General features: G+C 36.3%; 1 long non-coding RNA gene across 1 annotated transcript in view; it reads right to left on the reverse strand.

The window, feature by feature from the left end:
* Positions 1-13: 13 nt before the first annotated feature.
* LOC129793438 (uncharacterized) overlaps positions 14-13,269 on the reverse strand; it is a 44,727-nt gene continuing 31,471 nt past the window's right edge. The window contains exons 26-42 of the long non-coding RNA XR_008750907.1: positions 12,320-12,775; positions 11,882-12,103; positions 11,409-11,630; positions 10,935-11,156; positions 10,399-10,683; positions 9,405-9,689; positions 7,411-8,692; positions 6,414-6,698; positions 5,659-5,701; positions 5,024-5,202; positions 4,550-4,771; positions 4,014-4,298; positions 3,097-3,300; positions 2,574-2,845; positions 1,640-1,861; positions 1,167-1,388; positions 14-915 (exon numbers count right to left, since the gene is read on the reverse strand). This is a non-coding gene — a long non-coding RNA (uncharacterized LOC129793438). The remainder of the gene's footprint in view (positions 916-1,166; positions 1,389-1,639; positions 1,862-2,573; positions 2,846-3,096; positions 3,301-4,013; positions 4,299-4,549; positions 4,772-5,023; positions 5,203-5,658; positions 5,702-6,413; positions 6,699-7,410; positions 8,693-9,404; positions 9,690-10,398; positions 10,684-10,934; positions 11,157-11,408; positions 11,631-11,881; positions 12,104-12,319; positions 12,776-13,269) is intronic.

The following is a 13,269-nucleotide window of genomic DNA, read 5'->3' on the forward strand; positions in this document are numbered from 1 at the left end:
AAGTTTTGTAATAGGGGAGGATGGCCCAATTCAGACCTCATATTATTTTATTTTTATACGGCCAGTGCTTAATGTGGATAAGACTTTATATATAGACAATAACGAAAATAATTAAGGACTTAAATTAACATTCATGGTACTAAATAAAAAAAAAATATTTATATTTTACACCATATTTTGTGAGCAGTCCAAATTAGGCTGTTCTTCCCTAATATATAACTTCTTCTTTTCAATATTCTTTTCAATTTTCACGTGGTGGTACCCACGTGAAAATTCATGCATCTATTCACGCACACGGTGCGTGAAAAGAAAGCATTGAATTTCCACACAAACACACCAAGGGTGTGTGGTGACGTAAGTGTCGCGAGTGGCGCAAAATTTTGGGGAATTTCGTAATTTTGGGGATATTTAAATAAATAGAGGCACTTTGGACATCTACATTTTCCCCCTTTCCACTCGTGAATTTTTTTTTTTTTTTAATTTTATTCAATACTTTAGGTGAGCGAGGTGTCAAAAGAATTTTTTCATAGGCGAAAAAAGAGTGAATGAAAAAGAAAATGAATTTTCAGGGGGTGTTTGTGGGAGGATTTGAACAAAAAAAAAAAAGCATTAAAATCAAAATTTTCTCACCTTTCACGTGGTGGTACCGACGTGAAAATTCATGCATCTATTCACGCACACGGTGCACCGTTGTTGCTTTCTTCACAACTGGCATCTGTGGTCGATTCTGGCTTCTTCTCTTCCTGCGTCTCCGGCATAGAAGGCGTTTCAACTGTCTCCTGAGCAGCTTTCTCCACCTTATTGGGTTCACCACCTTCCTCAACTTGCTGCTTCTGTTGCTCCGGCTTCTGCCCTTGACCTTCCCTTTTCACCTTACTGTCGGATTGAGATTCACGTACGGCATTACGCATCACCCTAAAATAGATAAAATAAAATCAAAATTTTTCATTACAAAATTAATTATTTGAATAATAATAATTCAATGAAAAGTCTAAAGTCCTAAATGTTTAGTAACAAACTTATCTCACTCTCTATTCAAGAATTCTTTAGAATTTTTTTCTCAACAAATTAACTCAAGAATTCTTTTCTTTCACTTTGAAGATACCTACTCAAAAGTTCTAAAAACAAATAAATTTCTCAAAAAAAAATCTTTCACAGAAACTTACGTGAAATCCTCAAATCCTCATCTGCTCTGGAAGCGTCTCTCGTTTGTCTCAGGCGTCTCAGGCATCGAAGGCGTTTCAACTGTCTCCTGAGCAGCTTTCTCCACCTTATTGGGTTCACCACCTTCCTCAACTTGCTGCTTCTGTTGCTCCGGCTTCTGCCCTTGACCTTCCCTTTTCACTTTACTGTCGGATTGAGATTCACGTACGGCATTACGCATCACCCTAAAATAGATAAAATAAAATCAAAATTTTTCATTGCAAAATTAATTATTTGAATAATAATAATTCAATGAAAAGTCTAAAGTCCTAAATGTTTAGTAACAAACTTATCTCACTCTCTATTCAAGAATTCTTTAGAATTTTTTTCTCAACAAATTAACTCAAGAATTCTTTTCTTTCACTTTGAAGATACCTACTCAAAAGTTCTAAAAACAAATAAATTTCTCAAAAAAAAATCTTTCACAGAAACTTACGTGAAATCCTCAAATCCTCATCTGCTCTGGAAGCGTCTCTCGTTTGTCTCAGGCGTCTCCGGCATAGAAGGCGTTTCAACTGTCTCCTGAGCAGCTTTCTCCACCTTATTGGGTTCACCACCTTCCTCAACTTGCTGCTTCTGTTGCTCCGGCTTCTGCTCTTGACCTTCCCTTTTCACCTTACTGTCGGATTGAGATTCACGTACAGCATTACGCGTCACCCTAAAATAGGAAGGAAATTAAATTTTTCATTACAATCTTATTTTTCGGTGAATTCGGCCCTGATAATTTGAAAATAATAAAAAGAAGTTTTGTAATAGGGGAGGATGGCCCAATTCAGACCTCATATTATTTTATTTTTATACGGCCAGTGCTTAATGTGGATAAGACTTTATATATAGACAATAACGAAAATAATTAAGGACTTAAATTAACATTCATGGTACTAAATAAAAAAAAAATATTTATATTTTACACCATATTTTGTGAGCAGTCCAAATTAGGCTGTTCTTCCCTAATATATAACTTCTTCTTTTCAATATTCTTTTCAATTTTCACGTGGTGGTACCCACGTGAAAATTCATGCATCTATTCACGCACACGGTGCGTGAAAAGAAAGCATTGAATTTCCACACAAACACACCAAGGGTGTGTGGTGACGTAAGTGTCGCGAGTGGCGCAAAATTTTGGGGAATTTCGTAATTTTGGGGATATTTAAATAAATAGAGGCACTTTGGACATCTACATTTTCCCCCCTTTCCACTCGTGAAATTTTTTTTTAAATTTTATTCAATACTTTAGGTGAGCGAGGTGTCAAAAGATTTCTTTCATAGGCGTAAAAAGAGTGAATGAAAAAGAAAATGAATTTTCAGGGGGTATTTGTGGGAGGATTTGAAAAAAATAAAAAAAAGCATTAAAATCAAAATTTTCTCACCTTTCACGTGGTGGTACCCACGTGAAAATTCATGCATCTATTCACGCACACGGTGCACCGTTGTTGCTTTCTTCACAACTGGCATCTGTGGTCGATTCTGGCGCGTCTCCGGCATAGAAGGCGTTTCAACTGTCTCCTGAGCAGCTTTCTCCACCTTATTGGGTTCACCACCTTCCTCAACTTGCTGCTTCTGTTGCTCCGGCTTCTGCCCTTGACCTTCCCTTTTCACCTTACTGTCGGATTGAGATTCACGTACGGCATTACGCATCACCCTAAAATAGATAAAATAAAATCAAAATTTTTCATTACAAAATTAATTATTTGAATAATAATAATTCAATGAAAAGTCTAAAGTCCTAAATGTTTAGTAACAAACTTATCTCACTCTCTATTCAAGAATTCTTTAGAATTTTTTTCTCAACAAATTAACTCAAGAATTCTTTTCTTTCACTTTGAAGATACCTACTCAAAAGTTCTAAAAACAAATAAATTTCTCAAAAAAAAATCTTTCACAGAAACTTACGTGAAATCCTCAAATCCTCATCTGCTCTGGAAGCGTCTCTCGTTTGCCTCAGGCGTTTCAACTGTCTCCTGAGCAGCTTTCTCCACCTTATTGGGTTCACCACCTTCCTCAACTTGCTGCTTCTGTTGCTCCGGCTTCTGCCCTTGACCTTCCTTTTTCACCTTACTGTCGGATTGAGATTCACGTACAGCATTACGCGTCACCCTAAAATAGGAAGGAAATCAAATTTTTCATTACAATCTTATTTTTCGGTGAATTCGGCCCTGATAATTTGAAAATAATAAAAAGAAGTTTTGTAATAGGGGAGGATGGCCCAATTCAGACCTCATATTATTTTATTTTTATACGGCCAGTGCTTAATGTGGATAAGACTTTATATATAGACAATAACGAAAATAATTAAGGACTTAAATTAACATTCATGGTACTAAATAAAAAAAAAATATTTATATTTTACACCATATTTTGTGAGCAGTCCAAATTAGGCTGTTCTTCCCTAATATATAACTTCTTCTTTTCAATATTCTTTTCAATTTTCACGTGGTGGTACCCACGTGAAAATTCATGCATCTATTCACGCACACGGTGCGTGAAAAGAAAGCATTGAATTTCCACACAAACACACCAAGGGTGTGTGGTGACGTAAGTGTCGCGAGTGGCGCAAAATTTTGGGGAATTTCGTAATTTTGGGGATATTTAAATAAATAGAGGCACTTTGGACATCTACATTTTCCCCCTTTCCACTCGTGAATTTTTTTTTTTTTTTAATTTTATTCAATACTTTAGGTGAGCGAGGTGTCAAAAGAATTTTTTCATAGGCGAAAAAAGAGTGAATGAAAAAGAAAATGAATTTTCAGGGGGTGTTTGTGGGAGGATTTGAACAAAAAAAAAAAGCATTAAAATCAAAATTTTCTCACCTTTCACGTGGTGGTACCGACGTGAAAATTCATGCATCTATTCACGCACACGGTGCACCGTTGTTGCTTTCTTCACAACTGGCATCTGTGGTCGATTCTGGCTTCTTCTCTTCCTGCGTCTCCGGCATAGAAGGCGTTTCAACTGTCTCCTGAGCAGCTTTCTCCACCTTATTGGGTTCACCACCTTCCTCAACTTGCTGCTTCTGTTGCTCCGGCTTCTGCCCTTGACCTTCCCTTTTCACCTTACTGTCGGATTGAGATTCACGTACGGCATTACGCATCACCCTAAAATAGATAAAATAAAATCAAAATTTTTCATTACAAAATTAATTATTTGAATAATAATAATTCAATGAAAAGTCTAAAGTCCTAAATGTTTAGTAACAAACTTATCTCACTCTCTATTCAAGAATTCTTTAGAATTTTTTTCTCAACAAATTAACTCAAGAATTCTTTTCTTTCACTTTGAAGATACCTACTCAAAAGTTCTAAAAACAAATAAATTTCTCAAAAAAAAATCTTTCACAGAAACTTACGTGAAATCCTCAAATCCTCATCTGCTCTGGAAGCGTCTCTCGTTTGTCTCAGGCGTCTCAGGCATCGAAGGCGTTTCAACTGTCTCCTGAGCAGCTTTCTCCACCTTATTGGGTTCACCACCTTCCTCAACTTGCTGCTTCTGTTGCTCCGGCTTCTGCCCTTGACCTTCCCTTTTCACTTTACTGTCGGATTGAGATTCACGTACGGCATTACGCATCACCCTAAAATAGATAAAATAAAATCAAAATTTTTCATTGCAAAATTAATTATTTGAATAATAATAATTCAATGAAAAGTCTAAAGTCCTAAATGTTTAGTAACAAACTTATCTCACTCTCTATTCAAGAATTCTTTAGAATTTTTTTCTCAACAAATTAACTCAAGAATTCTTTTCTTTCACTTTGAAGATACCTACTCAAAAGTTCTAAAAACAAATAAATTTCTCAAAAAAAAAATCTTTCACAGAAACTTACGTGAAATCCTCAAATCCTCATCTGCTCTGGAAGCGTCTCTCGTTTGTCTCAGGCGTCTCAGGCATCGAAGGCGTTTCAACTGTCTCCTGAGCAGCTTTCTCCACCTTATTGGGTTCACCACCTTCCTCAACTTGCTGCTTCTGTTGCTCCGGCTTCTGCTCTTGACCTTCCCTTTTCACCTTACTGTCGGATTGAGATTCACGTACGGCATTACGCATCACCCTAAAATAGATAAAATAAAATCAAAATTTTTCATTGCAAAATTAATTATTTGAATAATAATAATTCAATGAAAAGTCTAAAGTCCTAAATGTTTAGTAACAAACTTATCTCACTCTCTATTCAAGAATTCTTTAGAATTTTTTTCTCAACAAATTAACTCAAGAATTCTTTTCTTTCACTTTGAAGATACCTACTCAAAAGTTCTAAAAACAAATAAATTTCTCAAAAAAAAAATCTTTCACAGAAACTTACGTGAAATCCTCAAATCCTCATCTGCTCTGGAAGCGTCTCTCGTTTGTCTCAGGCGTTTCAACTGTCTCCTGAGCAGCTTTCTCCACCTTATTGGGTTCACCACCTTCCTCAACTTGCTGCTTCTGTTGCTCCGGCTTCTGCCCTTGACCTTCCTTTTTCACCTTACTGTCGGATTGAGATTCACGTACAGCATTACGCGTCACCCTAAAATAGGAAGGAAATCAAATTTTTCATTACAATCTTATTTTTCGGTGAATTCGGCCCTGATAATTTGAAAATAATAAAAAGAAGTTTTGTAATAGGGGAGGATGGCCCAATTCAGACCTCATATTATTTTATTTTTATACGGCCAGTGCTTAATGTGGATAAGACTTTATATATAGACAATAACGAAAATAATTAAGGACTTAAATTAACATTCATGGTACTAAATAAAAAAAAAATATTTATATTTTACACCATATTTTGTGAGCAGTCCAAATTAGGCTGTTCTTCCCTAATATATAACTTCTTCTTTTCAATATTCTTTTCAATTTTCACGTGGTGGTACCCACGTGAAAATTCATGCATCTATTCACGCACACGGTGCGTGAAAAGAAAGCATTGAATTTCCACACAAACACACCAAGGGTGTGTGGTGACGTAAGTGTCGCGAGTGGCGCAAAATTTTGGGGAATTTCGTAATTTTGGGGATATTTAAATAAATAGAGGCACTTTGGACATCTACATTTTCCCCCCTTTCCACTCGTGAAATTTTTTTTTTAATTTTATTCAATACTTTAGGTGAGCGAGGTGTCAAAAGATTTTTTTCATAGGCGTAAAAAGAGTGAATGAAAAAGAAAATGAATTTTCAGGGGATGTTTGTGGGAGGATTTGAAAAAAATAAAAAAAAGCATTAAAATCAAAATTTTCTCACCTTTCACGTGGTGGTACCGACGTGAAAATTCATGCATCTATTCACGCACACGGTGCACCGTTGTTGCTTTCTTCACAACTGGCATCTGTGGTCGATTCTGGCTTCTTCTCTTCCTGCGTCTCCGGCATAGAAGGCGTTTCAACTGTCTCCTGAGCAGCTTTCTCCACCTTATTGGGTTCACCACCTTCCTCAACTTGCTGCTTCTGTTGCTTCGACTTCTGCTTTTGACCTTCTTTTTTCACCTTACTGTCGGATTGAGATTCACGTACAGCATTACGCGTCACCCTAAAATAGGAAGGAAATCAAATTTTTCATTACAATCTTATTTTTCGGTGAATTCGGCCCTGATAATTTGAAAATAATAAAAAGAAGTTTTGTAATAGGGGAGGATGGCCCAATTCAGACCTCATATTATTTTATTTTTATACGGCCAGTGCTTAATGTGGATAAGACTTTATATATAGACAATAACGAAAATAATTAAGGACTTAAATTAACATTCATGGTACTAAATAAAAAAAAAATATTTATATTTTACACCATATTTTGTGAGCAGTCCAAATTAGGCTGTTCTTCCCTAATATATAACTTCTTCTTTTCAATATTCTTTTCAATTTTCACGTGGTGGTACCCACGTGAAAATTCATGCATCTATTCACGCACACGGTGCGTGAAAAGAAAGCATTGAATTTCCACACAAACACACCAAGGGTGTGTGGTGACGTAAGTGTCGCGAGTGGCGCAAAATTTTGGGGAATTTCGTAATTTTGGGGATATTTAAATAAATAGAGGCACTTTGGACATCTACATTTTCCCCCCTTTCCACTCGTGAAATTTTTTTTTAAATTTTATTCAATACTTTAGGTGAGCGAGGTGTCAAAAGAATTTTTTCATAGGCGTAAAAAGAGTGAATGAAAAAGAAAATGAATTTTCAGGGGGTGTTTGTGGGAGGATTTGAAAAAAATAAAAAAAAGCATTAAAATCAAAATTTTCTCACCTTTCACGTGGTGGTACCGACGTGAAAATTCATGCATCTATTCACGCACACGGTGCACCGTTGTTGCTTTCTTCACAACTGGCATCTGTGGTCGATTCTGGCTTCTTCTCTTCCTGCGTCTCCGGCATAGAAGGCGTTTCAACTGTCCCCTGAGCAGCTTTCTCCACCTTATTGGGTTCACCACCTTCCTCAACTTGCTGCTTCTGTTGCTTCGACTTCTGCTTTTGACCTTCTTTTTTCACCTTACTGTCGGATTGAGATTCACGTACGGCATTACGCATCACCCTAAAATAGGAAGGAAATCAAATTTTTCATTACAATCTTATTTTTCGGTGAATTCGGCCCTGATAATTTGAAAATAATAAAAAGAAGTTTTGTAATAGGGGAGGATGGCCCAATTCAGACCTCATATTATTTTATTTTTATACGGCCAGTGCTTAATGTGGATAAGACTTTATATATAGACAATAACGAAAATAATTAAGGACTTAAATTAACATTCATGGTACTAAATAAAAAAAAAATATTTATATTTTACACCATATTTTGTGAGCAGTCCAAATTAGGCTGTTCTTCCCTAATATATAACTTCTTCTTTTCAATATTCTTTTCAATTTTCACGTGGTGGTACCCACGTGAAAATTCATGCATCTATTCACGCACACGGTGCGTGAAAAGAAAGCATTGAATTTCCACACAAACACACCAAGGGTGTGTGGTGACGTAAGTGTCGCGAGTGGCGCAAAATTTTGGGGAATTTCGTAATTTTGGGGATATTTAAATAAATAGAGGCACTTTGGACATCTACATTTTCCCCCCTTTCCACTCGTGAAATTTTTTTTTTAATTTTATTCAATACTTTAGGTGAGCGAGGTGTCAAAAGATTTTTTTCATAGGCGTAAAAAGAGTGAATGAAAAAGAAAATGAATTTTCAGGGGATGTTTGTGGGAGGATTTGAAAAAAATAAAAAAAAGCATTAAAATCAAAATTTTCTCACCTTTCACGTGGTGGTACCGACGTGAAAATTCATGCATCTATTCACGCACACGGTGCACCGTTGTTGCTTTCTTCACAACTGGCATCTGTGGTCGATTCTGGCTTCTTCTCTTCCTGCGTCTCCGGCATAGAAGGCGTTTCAACTGTCTCCTGAGCAGCTTTCTCCACCTTATTGGGTTCACCACCTTCCTCAACTTGCTGCTTCTGTTGCTTCGACTTCTGCTTTTGACCTTCTTTTTTCACCTTACTGTCGGATTGAGATTCACGTACAGCATTACGCGTCACCCTAAAATAGGAAGGAAATCAAATTTTTCATTACAATCTTATTTTTCGGTGAATTCGGCCCTGATAATTTGAAAATAATAAAAAGAAGTTTTGTAATAGGGGAGGATGGCCCAATTCAGACCTCATATTATTTTATTTTTATACGGCCAGTGCTTAATGTGGATAAGACTTTATATATAGACAATAACGAAAATAATTAAGGACTTAAATTAACATTCATGGTACTAAATAAAAAAAAAATATTTATATTTTACACCATATTTTGTGAGCAGTCCAAATTAGGCTGTTCTTCCCTAATATATAACTTCTTCTTTTCAATATTCTTTTCAATTTTCACGTGGTGGTACCCACGTGAAAATTCATGCATCTATTCACGCACACGGTGCGTGAAAAGAAAGCATTGAATTTCCACACAAACACACCAAGGGTGTGTGGTGACGTAAGTGTCGCGAGTGGCGCAAAATTTTGGGGAATTTCGTAATTTTGGGGATATTTAAATAAATAGAGGCACTTTGGACATCTACATTTTCCCCCCTTTCCACTCGTGAAATTTTTTTTTTAATTTTATTCAATACTTTAGGTGAGCGAGGTGTCAAAAGATTTTTTTCATAGGCGTAAAAAGAGTGAATGAAAAAGAAAATGAATTTTCAGGGGATGTTTGTGGGAGGATTTGAAAAAAATAAAAAAAAGCATTAAAATCAAAATTTTCTCACCTTTCACGTGGTGGTACCGACGTGAAAATTCATGCATCTATTCACGCACACGGTGCACCGTTGTTGCTTTCTTCACAACTGGCATCTGTGGTCGATTCTGGCTTCTTCTCTTCCTGCGTCTCCGGCATAGAAGGCGTTTCAACTGTCTCCTGAGCAGCTTTCTCCACCTTATTGGGTTCACCACCTTCCTCAACTTGCTGCTTCTGTTGCTTCGACTTCTGCTTTTGACCTTCTTTTTTCACCTTACTGTCGGATTGAGATTCACGTACAGCATTACGCGTCACCCTAAAATAGGAAGGAAATCAAATTTTTCATTACAATCTTATTTTTCGGTGAATTCGGCCCTGATAATTTGAAAATAATAAAAAGAAGTTTTGTAATAGGGGAGGATGGCCCAATTCAGACCTCATATTATTTTATTTTTATACGGCCAGTGCTTAATGTGGATAAGACTTTATATATAGACAATAACGAAAATAATTAAGGACTTAAATTAACATTCATGGTACTAAATAAAAAAAAAATATTTATATTTTACACCATATTTTGTGAGCAGTCCAAATTAGGCTGTTCTTCCCTAATATATAACTTCTTCTTTTCAATATTCTTTTCAATTTTCACGTGGTGGTACCCACGTGAAAATTCATGCATCTATTCACGCACACGGTGCGTGAAAAGAAAGCATTGAATTTCCACACAAACACACCAAGGGTGTGTGGTGACGTAAGTGTCGCGAGTGGCGCAAAATTTTGGGGAATTTCGTAATTTTGGGGATATTTAAATAAATAGAGGCACTTTGGACACCTACATTTTCCCCCCTTTCCACTCGTGAAATTTTTTTTTTAATTTTATTCAATACTTTAGGTGAGCGAGGTGTCAAAAGAATTTTTTCATAGGCGAAAAAAGAGTGAATGAAAAAGAAAATGAATTTTCAGGGGGTGTTTGTGGGAGGATTTGAACAAAAAAAAAAGCATTAAAATCGAAATTTTCTCACCTTTCACGTGGTGGTACCCACGTGAAAATTCATGCATCTATTCACGCACACGGTGCACCGTTGTTGCTTTCTTCACAACTGGCATCTGTGGTCGATTCTGGCTTCTTCTTTTCCTGCGTCTCCGGCATAGAAGGCGTTTCAACTGTCTCCTGAGCAGCTTTCTCCACCTTATTGGGTTCACCACCTTCCTCAACTTGCTGCTTCTGTTGCTCCGGCTTCTGCCCTTGACCTTCCTTTTTCACCTTACTGTCGGATTGAGATTCACGTACGGCATTACGCATCACCCTAAAATAGATAAAATAAAATCAAAATTTTTCATTACAAAATTAATTATTTGAATAATAATAATTCAATGAAAAGTCTAAAGTCCTAAATGTTTAGTAACAAACTTATCTCACTCTCTATTCAAGAATTCTTTAGAATTTTTTTCTCAACAAATTAACTCAAGAATTCTTTTCTTTCACTTTGAAGATACCTACTCAAAAGTTCTAAAAACAAATAAATTTCTCAAAAAAAAATCTTTCACAGAAACTTACGTGAAATCCTCAAATCCTCATCTGCTCTGGAAGCGTCTCTCGTTTGTCTCAGGCGTCTCAGGCATCGAAGGCGTTTCAACTGTCTCCTGAGCAGCTTTCTCCACCTTATTGGGTTCACCACCTTCCTCAACTTGCTGCTTCTGTTGCTCCGGCTTCTGCCCTTGACCTTCCCTTTTCACCTTACTGTCGGATTGAGATTCACGTACGGCATTACGCATCACCCTAAAATAGATAAAATAAAATCAAAATTTTTCATTGCAAAATTAATTATTTGAATAATAATAATTCAATGAAAAGTCTAAAGTCCTAAATGTTTAGTAACAAACTTATCTCACTCTCTATTCAAGAATTCTTTAGAATTTTTTTCTCAACAAATTAACTCAAGAATTCTTTTCTTTCACTTTGAAGATACCTACTCAAAAGTTCTAAAAACAAATAAATTTCTCAAAAAAAAAATCTTTCACAGAAACTTACGTGAAATCCTCAAATCCTCATCTGCTCTGGAAGCGTCTCTCGTTTGTCTCAGGCGTCTCAGGCATCGAAGGCGTTTCAACTGTCTCCTGAGCAGCTTTCTCCACCTTATTGGGTTCACCACCTTCCTCAACTTGCTGCTTCTGTTGCTCCGGCTTCTGCTCTTGACCTTCCCTTTTCACCTTACTGTCGGATTGAGATTCACGTACGGCATTACGCATCACCCTAAAATAGATAAAATAAAATCAAAATTTTTCATTGCAAAATTAATTATTTGAATAATAATAATTCAATGAAAAGTCTAAAGTCCTAAATGTTTAGTAACAAACTTATCTCACTCTCTATTCAAGAATTCTTTAGAATTTTTTTCTCAACAAATTAACTCAAGAATTCTTTTCTTTCACTTTGAAGATACCTACTCAAAAGTTCTAAAAACAAATAAATTTCTCAAAAAAAAATCTTTCACAGAAACTTACGTGAAATCCTCAAATCCTCATCTGCTCTGGAAGCGTCTCTCGTTTGTCTCAGGCGTCTCAGGCATCGAAGGCGTTTCAACTGTCTCCTGAGCAGCTTTCTCCACCTTATTGGGTTCACCACCTTCCTCAACTTGCTGCTTCTGTTGCTCCGGCTTCTGCTCTTGACCTTCCTTTTTCACCTTACTGACGGATTGAGATTTTCGTACAGCATTACGCGTCACCCTAAAATAGGAAGGAAATCAAATTTTTCATTACAAAACTAATAATTATTTGTTTAAAAATAATTCAATGAAAAGTCCTAAATATTTAGTAACAAACTTCTCTCAGTCTCTATTCAAGAATTCTTTAAAGAGAAAAAGATCTTTCTTTTTCAACAAATTAACTCAAAAGTTCTTAAGAATAAATTTTTTTCTAAAAAAATCTTTCACAGAAACTTACGTGAAATCCTCAAAGTTTATCTGCTCTGGAAGCGTCTCTTGTTTGTCTTCCGGGACACTGACTTAATTGGCTGCTTCTCCGGATCAGAAATGACAATCAAGGAGATCCGTTAATTCCTTCTGGTCATCCTCCTTGAGTTCCCGCAGCCCTGCAATGGCATCTTTAATACCATCACGTTGCTCCTTCCACTAGATGTCCTACAACTTTGTCATTTCGAAGTTCTGTTCCACAAGGTCACATCGAATGTGGCCATCCCTCACACGATGGTATAGATAATTGTCTTCCTGGAGGTTCTCTTCAATTGTCGTTGCCATTCTCGTGATAATACAGTGAAAGACACCTGTTTGCACCTTCACCGTTGTTGCTTTCTTCACAACTGGCATCTGTGGTCGATTCTGGCTTCTTCTCTTTATGCGTCTCCGGCATAGAAGGCGTTTCAACTGTCTCCTGGAAGATCTGTGGATGAGAAAATAATAGAAAGTGAGGTTATGGGAATTTCACAATGAGCAAAAATTATTGCAAAAATAATTTTCTCACTGAATTTCACCGGAAAAGCGTTTAATGGAAATCAATGGGGTAATAAATATATAAATAAGATGTAATTAGCTATAAGGAACTACGAAAAATGAATTTTTCTTTCCGCGGAAAAGCAAACAAACTGCCACGGCGGATGAACAGCTACTAGCGCCAATAGTTTAATCTTATTTTTCGGTGAATTCGGCCCTGATAATTTGAAAATAATAAAAAGAAGAAGTTTTGTAATAGGGGAGGATGGCCCAATTCAGACCTCATATTATTTTATTTTTATACGGCCAGTGCTTAATGTGGATAAGACTTTATATATAGACAATAACGAAAATAATTAAGGACTTAAATTAACATTCATGGTACTAAATAAAAAAAAAATATTTATATTTTACACCATATTTTGTGAGCAGTCCAAATTAGGC

Source organism: Lutzomyia longipalpis, chromosome 3 (assembly GCF_024334085.1).
Source record: "Lutzomyia longipalpis isolate SR_M1_2022 chromosome 3, ASM2433408v1".
NCBI lineage: Eukaryota > Metazoa > Arthropoda > Insecta > Diptera > Psychodidae > Lutzomyia > Lutzomyia longipalpis.